Raw genomic sequence first — 11,382 nt, 5'->3', positions numbered from 1 at the left:
CACAGCAAATAGTTTGGACTCAACTCTGTGTGCCGTATCTTGCTGGAGCTTGCAGGCCTTTGGAGGCTCTCAGACGGCTCTTAATTAATTGCTGGAGCCAAGTGGAGCAATCTTGTGAAGGCTGTTGCTTTTGCTAATCTGATCCAGCCATGCTGTGGGGGCTGGGGGGCGGGGGGTGGTACCTGGCCTTGGATTTGGCAGATGGATGAGGGGGGTGGGCTGGGTGTAGGAGGAGCTCACCCTGGAGGGTCGGAACAGAGCTAGTAACAGTCAGTGGTTGGTCAAGCCAATGGGTAACCCCGCCTTTCTCAGTAGAAACTTCCCCTTACTTCCCCCATCTTGGAAAGCAGGGGGATGGAACCGAATTTTTTCTCTCCACTAACAATTTCCTGATACCTTGACTTGAGCGTTGGTGTCTCATCTGATACAGGGAGTATGGCAATCATGTAAAACCAGGTCAATGCCATGAAACACACCCCGAGTTATTCCTAGCCAGGAGTGGGGGGCTAACACTGTGTCTGCTGACAACTCAGAGCAGAGTTGTTCCTGGTAGGGAGACGGGGAGGATTTGAGGAGACACATTTCCCAGGGGCACTAAGGAGTAGACTACTTACAAGGGGTGGGGGAGGGGAGCATAGTTCTTGCAGCATCTGGCCCCTCTGAAGCAATGAGGCATCTCCCACAGAGTTTGGCAGAACTTGGTCCAAAGGGAAAAGGGTTCCTACTGATCCGGAGCCCCCAATGGGTACAAGAAGAACTTTCCCTTGGACTTGGTGTTCTGAAGAGTCTCATATTGCTCTCATTGCCCCCCAGCTCAGCTTATATCCTATAGCCAAGGTTGGAGATTCTTTCCACGGTGGGCACAGTTAGAACAGACTCTGAGAAGGCTGGACCCCTGAAAGGACCCATGCAGCTGGGTCTGCAACCCCTTCTTGCCCCAGGCTGGCATTGAGTGCTGAGTGCTATTTGGGGCTTCCCTACACACCCTAGTTATGTCTTTGCTCTGCCTAAGACAACTCCCCCTACTCCCCTTTCTTTCCAATCATCCTGAATGAGCATGGCTCTTTCTGGGTGCCAGCACTCCTGGAGACAGCCCACCTTCCTGACGGTCCCTGTCACACTCTGCTGTCCTTGTCCTCTACATGACTGTGTCCTCCCACCCATCCTTGAGAGAGAAGGTGCTGCTGGTTCCTAGGCATCTTTGAATTTCGAGGACAGGAGTCACCTCCTGATAAATATTTATGGAACCAACCTAATCCTTTCTTTCTATGGAGAAGGGGACTTATGAGAGGGAGAACCACTTGCATTAAGTCATGTGTTCACTGGCCAACTCAACCTCTGTAAGGCAAGGGTCAAGTTGGCACCTAGATTGGCACCATGTGCTTGTTGGACAGAGGGATAACCTATTCCTGACTCACTTGGTTCTGAATCAGTTCATCAGCAAACACTCCTTGAACATCTCAGCATGAGATACAGATTGAGCAGGTAGAGAATCTATTTTACAGTTCTTAAACTCAGGGGTGCAGAAATGCAACCTCATTGGAATATTTTCCCAATAGAACTATAATCACTTCACATGGAAACAAAACACTCTACAAAAGCTGTAACTAAAGATGCCTGCACCCATTTTATGGGTTTCTTGTGAAATCTTTCCAAATGGGATCAAATGTGAGTATATATATATATTCATTCCTCCCTTTCTACATAAAATGTTGCATAGCATTCTCCTTGTTTTACAATTGGCTTCATTTCCTTTTCATATGCTTAGGTAGAGTGTGTCTTCACTATTTTATAGAGATAGGACAGTCCATTATTCATTTAACCCATCTCTTCCAGATGTCCTCTTGGCTGCTTCCAACCTTTATTACAAACAAAACTTCAGTGGGTAATTGTGTGCCTACATCTATACAGGTAACATTAGATCAATAGGAAAAATTCTCAGAAGTGCAATCACTAGGATGGAGGAAGCACATGTTTGTAAGTTTTGTAGATTCTTCTCAAAGTTCCTCTGCAAGATGCAGTCATTGAGATATCCACAAGTCTCAGCAGAGAGTGCTTGTTGGTTAGACCTTGCCTGTAAATCCTTTTCTCCTAGTTCCCAGATCTTAGTTCAGCATTGAGGGAGGCCACCACACCTCTGTAGGTCCCTACAGCTTGTTCTCCTATTTTCTTCTCATCGTTTGGGCAGGCCTTCAGAGAAATAGAATTCTAGCTCTTCTCTAGGGTCTTTCCAACCCATTTTTTAAATGTTTGGAATCTCAGACTTCTCTCTTACAGTCAAAAACTGACCTCTCAGAGGTTTTTATGAGGCTCCAAGGTTAAGATGGACCTCAAAAATCATGATCTGAACTCTGTTTTAGGTATTCGGTATAAATCTCATTAGTGAGTGTGTGTTTCTGTAAGAATGGGGGACAAACACATGAAAAGAACAAGACACAATGTATTGGCTGCTTCTATCATTAAAGGGTTTTGATATGTTTGCCGCCTTTGTTGCCTTTCTGATTGGCATATTTATATGCAATAAGGACTCACAAAGGTCCAAAGATATAGTACTTGTTAGGCACTTTCTTTGCATGCAGCCAACTCTGGTTCTATCCCTTGTCCCACACATGGTCCTCCAACAACCACCAATGGTCACCCCTGAGTTCAGAACCAAGAAAAGCTCTGGACCAACATTAGGTGTGGCCTAACTTTTCCAAAGCACTGATGGCATTAATACATATCTAAGAATTTTATCTTGCTTCTCAAAGAAACAAAATACATAGTTTTTTCTCCATGAATCTTAGAGTTGACATAAAATTTAGAATAAATAGTGATTCCTAGACAGTGCCAACATATGGTTCAGACAATGAGTTTTGCAGCTTTTCTAAAGGGAAATTTTCAGGGGTTTTGGTACTTAAAGTACTCTGTGAAGAACATGGGATTTGTGATCTGGAAGGATTCTCTTTCTGGGGGAAACCCAACAACTCATTGAAAGCACAGAACCCAATGTTGAAAGCTATCAGTACTCTTCTTGCTGGGCCAAGAGATATAGTACCATGGAAGCAAGCAGGCTTAGATGGGTGCACTCTGAGTACTTTGGTTCCCCCAAGAAACTGATGGCCCAAATTTGAGAGCAGTCACTTTGAGTTGATGAATGAGTCAGGAAACTGAACCTACAGGTGTCTGAGCAAGATCTGTCTTCTTCAAGAGCAATTTTCCAGCATTAGAAAGATACTCACATTCTCAGTTGATGAGACATGAACCCAAACTATAATTTTCCCTGTTGCTCATCTGAGCAGGGAGTGGAAACATCGAGAGAGGCAGTATGCAGAGCTTCTTGTGCTACCCCTAACGAACATCCTAACTGCACACAGTCAGAACACAAACCACAGCTTTCCTGCTCACAGACCATCAGCCTTATCTTAGGGTTTGATGGCAACATCTCCCCGGAAGTGCAAGTTATAAAAAAAAAGGAAGAGAACCCCTGGCTGGATGCATGGTGTGTGGTGAGTACTGAATCCACAATACCCTCTGCTCATGCAATCATGTACTCATTCCGTTACTCTATCATCCATTCATTTGACAACAAAGCCCCTACACTACAGGAGGGGACACAGTGTATGGACCAAGATGGAGTCTCATTTCCTTCCCTCTGTGTTGCTCTTCCAACCTTAGGCTGCTCCACTTCATGGCCAGATTGATGAAAACAGCTGCTTTTTTTGTCTCTGGAGGTACTACCAAACTTATCTCCAATAACAGAATATCAAAAGATGGTGGCAGATTCACTCTGGAGGCATCTACATCTTGCTGTAGGGGAGAGCTGTAGGCATGCATGAAGAGACTACTGAGGTACTAATTAAGCCCTGTTGGAGTCCAGAGACAGCCAGTTATTCAACTTCAGGCTCTGTGGCAGAGGCAGGGTTGATGGTGCCAACACAGAATACCCCTTCTGGAGCCAACACAAAGCAGCAATCATTGTGTCACATCCTCCAGGCTGACTCACCTGTGACACTCGAGATGGATGGGCCACCCAAGGGTTTTGAGGAACACAACCAAGTGAGGTGCTTTCTAACCCATCACCTATTAACACCCAAAGTGCGAGACCCTAAGGCCTCTGGAGCAGGAGCAGGTGGCATTGTGTGAAGTTAGGTGTCAGAGTTGATATTTAAGAAACTTTAAGAAACAAATAAGGAATGAAGTTCAAGGGTTTGAAGATCAAGTAAGCATCCTTGGAATTTATTTTGATGCAAAATAAGTGAAGGCAGTTTCATGACTATGGAGGAGATGCTTGTCATCAAACCCATGTCTTTCTCACCTGTTTTCTCATACCCAGGCATGAAGCCTCTTGCGAATAATCCCAGTGATACTTGAAATTCGTATCCTGTTGTATAGAAATAACTTGTGATTCCAAATCACACTAGTATGTCAACCACTAGTCCTAGAATTGTGTCTGAAAGTAGCCAGGAAGAAGGGACATAGGGAGATGTAAAGAACATTGACCAAATCTCAGTGAGGTGAGAGAGGCAGTGAGGAGACTGGAGCAGACAGAAGGAAGAGGACGTTTGAAGAGAAACCTTGATTCCTTTGCCTGCACATTTTCTCCCATTTAATTTCTTGTCTCTCTCCCTTCCTCTCCTTTTCTTTCTTCTACACTAATTTTTGGAGGTTCACTAGATATTTGGGCCCTGGGAATTTAAAGATAAGCAATACACAGACCATGTCTTATCTGTATTTTCTGGACAATACTAAAGGTAACCTAATAGATTATCACAAGGAAATATCACTATGAGCCAGAAAAAAATTATGTTAAAGATGCAAGAGGCATAGAAGAAATGGTTACTTCTGCCTGGGGGCCACATCTCTATTTCCACAGACTGGTTTTGAAGAATTTAGATAGAAAGAGATGTTCCACTTTTACTCTCCTCTGAGATGAAGAACAAGTCCCCCCACCCACACACACACACCTCAGAAGACAAGAAAGATATTGTGGGGCTGGGGAAAGGGTTCAGAGAGGCTGGTACATTCTTTGCATTTGAAAGTTAAACAGTGCTGAGTGTGACTCGTTCCAAACCAAGAAGAAAGTTTTGAAGGCGCGGGACAGATTTTACAAAGTTTTGGGAAGTAGAAGTTGGATTTGTGGGGGAGACTGCCTGTTGATTTTTGGCCAGTCCTGGTGGTAGGTCAGAGCTAGGGCTGGAGGATGCAGGGCATCTTGGTCTCTGCAGTGCCAGGCATCTCCTGGGAAACCTGATGGTTCTCAAGGGCCTCCGGAGTTTTGTCTGGTAGCGCTTGGTAGACCAGGTAGTGTCAATGAATGATGGCATGGTAAATTATTTTGTCTTAAACCCAATACTATCTCTCCAGTCCCTAGAAGCTGCATTAAAAATTCTTTGGAGTTTCTTTTACTTTTTATTTATTTAAAAATTGTTGGCAGGAGTGAAAACACAGTGGCACGGCAGGTAGGGCATTTGCCTTGCACGTGGCTGACCCGGGTTCGATTCCCAGCATCCCATATGGTCCCCTGAGAACCGCCAGGAGTAATTCCTAAGTGCAGAGCCAGGAGTAACCCCTGTGCATCGCTGGATGTGACCCAAAAGGCAAATAAATAAATTAATAAAAATAAAATAATAAAAAATAAAAATTGTATTAGAAGTAAGTAAAGTAAAGGCCCTCCCGTTGATCGTCGATTTGCTTGAGCGGGCCCAGTAACGTCTCCATTGGAGACTTTGTTGTTACTGTGTCTGGCATATCGAATACTCTCTGTAGCTTGCCGGGCTCTCCGAGAGGGGTGGAGGAATCGAACTCGGGTCGGCCATGTTGGCCGCTTGTAAGGCGAACGCCCTACCACTGTGCTATCACTCCAGCCCAAAAGGTAAAGGCCCTCCCGCTGATCGTCGATTTGCTCGAGCGGGCCCAGTAACGTCTCCATTGGAGTCTTTGTTGTTACTGTGTCTGGCATATCGAATACTCTCGGTAGCTTGCCGGGCTCTCCAAGAGGGGCGGAGGAATCGAACTCGGGTCGGCCATGTTGGCCGCTTGTAAGGCGAACGCCCTACAGCTGTGCTATCGCTCCAGCCTGAAAAAAATTGTATTATTCACCATAAATTTGCAAAGTGATTCATGATTGGGTTTCAGCACACATTGTTTCAATCCCTTCACCAGGACTCACTTCCCTCGACCAATTTCCCAACTCCCCTGCTTTGCCTCCCACCCACCAGTCTGCCTCTGTGAGGGGCACTTTTTATAAACATAAAAGTTTTTGCACTGTGGTTTACTGTACTGCTGCCAATAGGGTTTCATACACAATGCTTTACCACCTTTCAGCACCATCTCCTCCTCAACCTCTCCTCTTTCTCCTCCTCCTCTCTTCCTCCCCCTCCACCTCCTGCTCTTCCTTTTCCTCCTCGTCCCCCTCCTCCATGATAGTCACTGCCCCTTCCCTGTCCTATTTCCAAGACCCCTTAGGTGGTATGTTTCTTACTGACCCCCTGGCAGATTTAGACCTAGGCTTTAAGTCTAACTGTGTCTCACTAACTAATGATTTTGAATTAATCAGTTAACTTGCAAAGGTTCTGTGAGGATAACACAGGTGATCTGTAAGTCTTATTTCATAATTATCTGGTCAGTTTTGGGGAATTGATCTCCAACGGGAAAAAATACTCACCTATTTTTGAAGTTACGCCTAGGACAGAGAAGTAGAACTACTACAACTAAGATCCAGCTGCTTTCAAGTATTATTTGCTTTTGGTGTAGTATTAGGCAATTTCCTACAGCACCTAGCTTGCTTTTCACAACAACCCTATTGAGAGGCTGTTATTATTCATCCCAATTTGTAGATGTGGAAGTGATGCTTAGAGCAATGCAGCATCACATTCAAATTTACACATCAACTTTATGGCAAGGTATGATCCAATCCTCACATCCCCAATTTGATCTTACATCAAAGTGAGTGCTCTATCCAACATATTTTTGTGGGATAATTAGCTTTGGAAGGGAATGGGGAAAATAGAATTTTCATAGTCATGTTCATGTACTTCATTGAAATGGTTTGAATGAGTATTGTTAATTTGGATCCCAAAAGAAAAATAATTTCAACCGTTCAACAAAACTGGGTCCTTCTGTCATTATTAGATGACTAGCTATATTATCTTAGTCTCTAAATATGACAATATTTTAATTTCCTCATCTATGTACTGTGATAATAATAATAATAACCATTGGTGAACTTTACCTCTGCTGTTGGGAGTAAGGAACAAGTAAGGGAATATAAGTCTTTTTAAATTATAAAACAATGTGCAATTTTTATTTACTTGGTTTATTAGTTCTCAGGTGTCTAAATATAAGGTTCTAGCCCGCTCGAGTTATGTTAAAGTTCATTTCTATATTTTTGCTTTGAAATGCATATATATAGGGAGAGAGAAAGAGAAAAAGAGAGAGAAAAATGGTTTAACAATCTGAATCACCAATACTTGTGATCTGGATTGTTAAATCATTAAAAATGAATCACTCTTATGTAAGTACTACTTATGTCAAACGTTGAATATTATCAGAGTGCCAGAAGACCCTGTTAGGCCCCTTTCCAGGAGTTATACCTACCATCCAAGATTTAATCACCACCTTAACCTCTATCTATAGCTTAGTTTTTCCTATTTTCTATCCAAAGTACAATTTAATGTTATTCTGTATTATAGTCCCATTATCAACAAATTTTCAGGTTCTGTCTATTCAAAGTTTTTATTTATTTTTTTCACCAATTATTTTATTTCAGTAACTGGAAACTGCCACTCTACTTGCATAATTTTCTGGTCTCAATTTTCTTTTTTAATGTCGTCTACCAGTCTTCTGGCTATATATTCACAGGTGATATATCTCTTGTCCTCCCCATGCAAACCCCCCTGACTCTTTTAAGATAAATTTTCTTTATTGTCTTCAACAACTGTTAAGATGTTGAGGTATAAATATAGTTTTAAGATATCTACCTAGTATGGTCTTAAAAGTATTTATCCTTGTTGTTTTTTAAATACATTAAAAATATTTTCTTGATACCATTGTAAACATTTCTTGTTTATTATATTACCTATTTTTTTCTAGACTTTTGATGATGTTAGGCTTTTGAACAGGTGCCTCATGTCTCTTATGCCATTTTATATGTGCTGCTTTTAAAAAAAACCAGATAAACCTCTATGACATCTGCTAGGTCCAATACTATCATAAGCAGGGGACCCAAACTACAACAGTCAAACTTAAAAATGCAACTGTGAAGGCCCGAAAGATAACGCAGTGGGTAGGGCGCTTGCCTTGCACTAGTTATGTTTCTTTTTCTTTGTTTGCCTCTGGGCTGGAGCAATAGCACAGCAGGTAGGGCATTTGCCTTGCACGCAGCCGACCCATGTTCGATTCCTCCATTCCTCTTGAGAGCCTAGTAAGCTACCAAGTGCAAGCCTGGCAAGCTCCCCGTGGTGAATTCGATATGTCAAAAACAATAAGAAGTCTCACAATGGAGACGTTACTGGTGCCCTCTCGAGCAAATCGATGAACGACAGGAGGACAGTGCTACAGTGCTTGTTTGCCGCCATCTTAGTTTATGTAAGAAATATTTAAACTTCCCTACAGTTCAGATTGAAACTCAACAACCAACGAAAAGTGGTTGCAAGAAAATTCCAGGTATACAAGGTAAACATGTGGAGATCATGACTTTTAAGGAGAGTGAACTAGTCCTTTGACTGTAATTTGGGGGGTCGTTTTTTTTTAAGTTTTGACATCATCTAGTGCTGTGCTGTGTCTTTGAATTTTTCTCTGCCTCCATGATGTTCTCTTCATCTCAATGAGAGAAGAGAATGACCAAACAATTTTGAATTAGTTATAGCAACTTCTGTATGTGATATGCTGATGTCCTACCCCTTTAAAATTCATTTCTATTAAAGGCGGTCACTGAACCTTTTAACATGTTGGAAATAGAGCACAATCCTCCATTAAAGGCAGTTCTTTACATAGTCTGCAGAACTCAGTGTTAAGACAAGAAGGGCCTAATGGGCCATTCTGTAGGAACTACCCGTTAAATGGTAAAGTACAGTATGCTTTATAGTGACAGGCCCAAGAGCTGAAAATGACTCTTTGATCTTTAAAAGGCTCATAAATAGGGGCAGTGTGCTTGCAGACCTATATTTACGTATTCAAATATTGGGAGAAAATCCAAGAGGACTCTTAGGACACAGGGAGTTTGCAGTTTAGACAAAAACAGGCTGGGGAGGAGAGCAATTACATCAAACTTTTTATAGCATGAAGCAAGCTTGCTTTCCTTCTTGCTAACCAATGATTTGGAATCTTGCTATGGGTTTGTTATTTTAAGTGGGGATTGAACCAATCATCAAACAGATGTGAGGTATTTATGAAGGAAGAAAGAGATAATTGAAACCAAAAGAAAGACGATTTTGTTTCGGAATTAAATTTGAGGTTATAGCCACCTTCTTTTACTTTGATGAAGGATGTCTGACTATCTCCTGTCCCCCAGTGCCCATGTACATTTCCGCCTTCTTTGGCATTAAAATCATTAACTACATCTGGACAGTGAATCTATAGACAAGATGCCTATTTCCTCTGTTTCATGGGGCAAATAGAGAAGGCTCATAAATATCTGTGCTGACATTGTCAGGGCTTTGAGGATCGTTGTTAAGACAGAGAAACTGTGACCTAGACCCGTGAATACTGTTAGTCTCAGTAACACTGGTATTGCTCTTCCTCTGGCCCAAAGGATCCAAACCTTGAGAAGATACAAATTCTCTCTTGCGTATCAATCAAAGCCACAGGCCCTAGAATTGGGATCTGCTGTATGGTTCTACACTAGCTTTTTACCCTGGTATTTTGTTCCCTTGGTGATCACTGACCTGTGACACCAAGTGACATATAACCTCAGTGAATTCCAAGGAGACTTTGGACCAGAGAAAGCTCAAGTTATCCAAAATTAAGTTTTGATCTCATTAGAAGTTTACTTTAACCAATTCTATAAAAAATGATTAAATAGATATTAACCAACTACGCTAAGAAATGCAGCGTAACTGTTGCCTTATTCCTGTGTCCCTCCTCTCCTCACCAGATTTCATCTGGGTTTTGTATTGGTAATATCCAATTTTCCTATCTTAAAAAATATTTTCAAGTTTTTTTTTGTGTGTGTGTGTGAAGGACCTTCCTGGTAGTAGTGGGAGAGCAGCTGTATTGCCAGGGATTGAATTCTGGATTTTGTAGATTAGCATGTATTCTACCACACAAGTCCCACATGTGGTGCATCCTTATTTTTATTTTCATGTATGGACCCTCTGCCCTTAACCACTTTATCCTCATTAGGGTCAGCAAGGCTGATGAGAGAGGAAGCAAGGGAAAAGCAGACACCACAACCCATCTTTTGGACGGTTTTTCAAAGGTTGCCACACCCCACCTCCATTTATGTAATATTGGCTGGAATTTTGTTATGTGGGACAACAGACTGCAAGGGCTGCCGAGAGGTGTGATCTGTCTTCCTCTGCCCAAGGGAATCCATCACACCTAGCAAGTTTGGGCTTCCTAAAATTCTGTAAAAGGAAAGAACAGGTATTTCAGGTGCAGTTGTTCCCCCCCCCCTTTGTTCACAGTTTCACTTTGCATGATTTAACTAGCGACTGAAAGTATTACATGCAATAAGGTAACTCTGTAGAAGAAGAGAGAGAAATTTGCATAACTTTCATTACCTAATATCGCTGCGATTTTTTTATTAGCTGCTGCTCATTTCTCACTGTTCTTAAGTTATAAGTTAAACTTTAACAAAGGTATGTATGTACAGGACAAAAAAAACAGTAGTTGTAGGGTTTGGTACTATTTCTCAGGGCTTTTAGAACATACATCCCACAGATTGAGGGGACTCGGGACTCATACAAATGAATTCTATTGGTTTTTTTGCTGGACTGACACAAAGATCATTTTGTTTGACAATCAAACTTAAGGCACTGGCTTCTTGAAACCTTCCCTCCATCCCTGGATTAAGTGTGGGGAGAAGCTGAAGTAAACATTTAAATCTTGCTATGTGTCTCCCAGGGATGTACAAAAGGGGGAAATTCCTCCCCTAACCAGGGAGACAAAAAGGGAAACATGGGAAGGCGAGTTTAAGAGCCCAGCTAGTTTTGCAAAGGCTCAGCTCTAGATCACAGAGTGGTTATTGGACAATGGAATACTGTTTTCTCATGGACCCAAGTATGTGCTGTTAAGCAGCATTTCTAACAAGCAAGACAGGCAGCTTCTATCTCCCTCTGGAAATGAATGGAACGATGGTTGGAAAAGCCCCTGAAGATCAAAAGATAGACACTCTTCCAACCCTGGCCACCATGCCACGGGGTCTCTAGGCAGACTCATCCTTCCTCAGAGTTTTAACTC

This window comes from Sorex fumeus, unplaced genomic scaffold (assembly GCF_029834395.1).
Source record: "Sorex fumeus unplaced genomic scaffold, SorFum_2.1 ptg000265l, whole genome shotgun sequence".
Lineage (NCBI taxonomy): Eukaryota > Metazoa > Chordata > Mammalia > Eulipotyphla > Soricidae > Sorex > Sorex fumeus.
The sequence above is the reverse complement of the archived record's forward strand: the minus strand, read 5'-3'. Positions refer to the sequence as shown.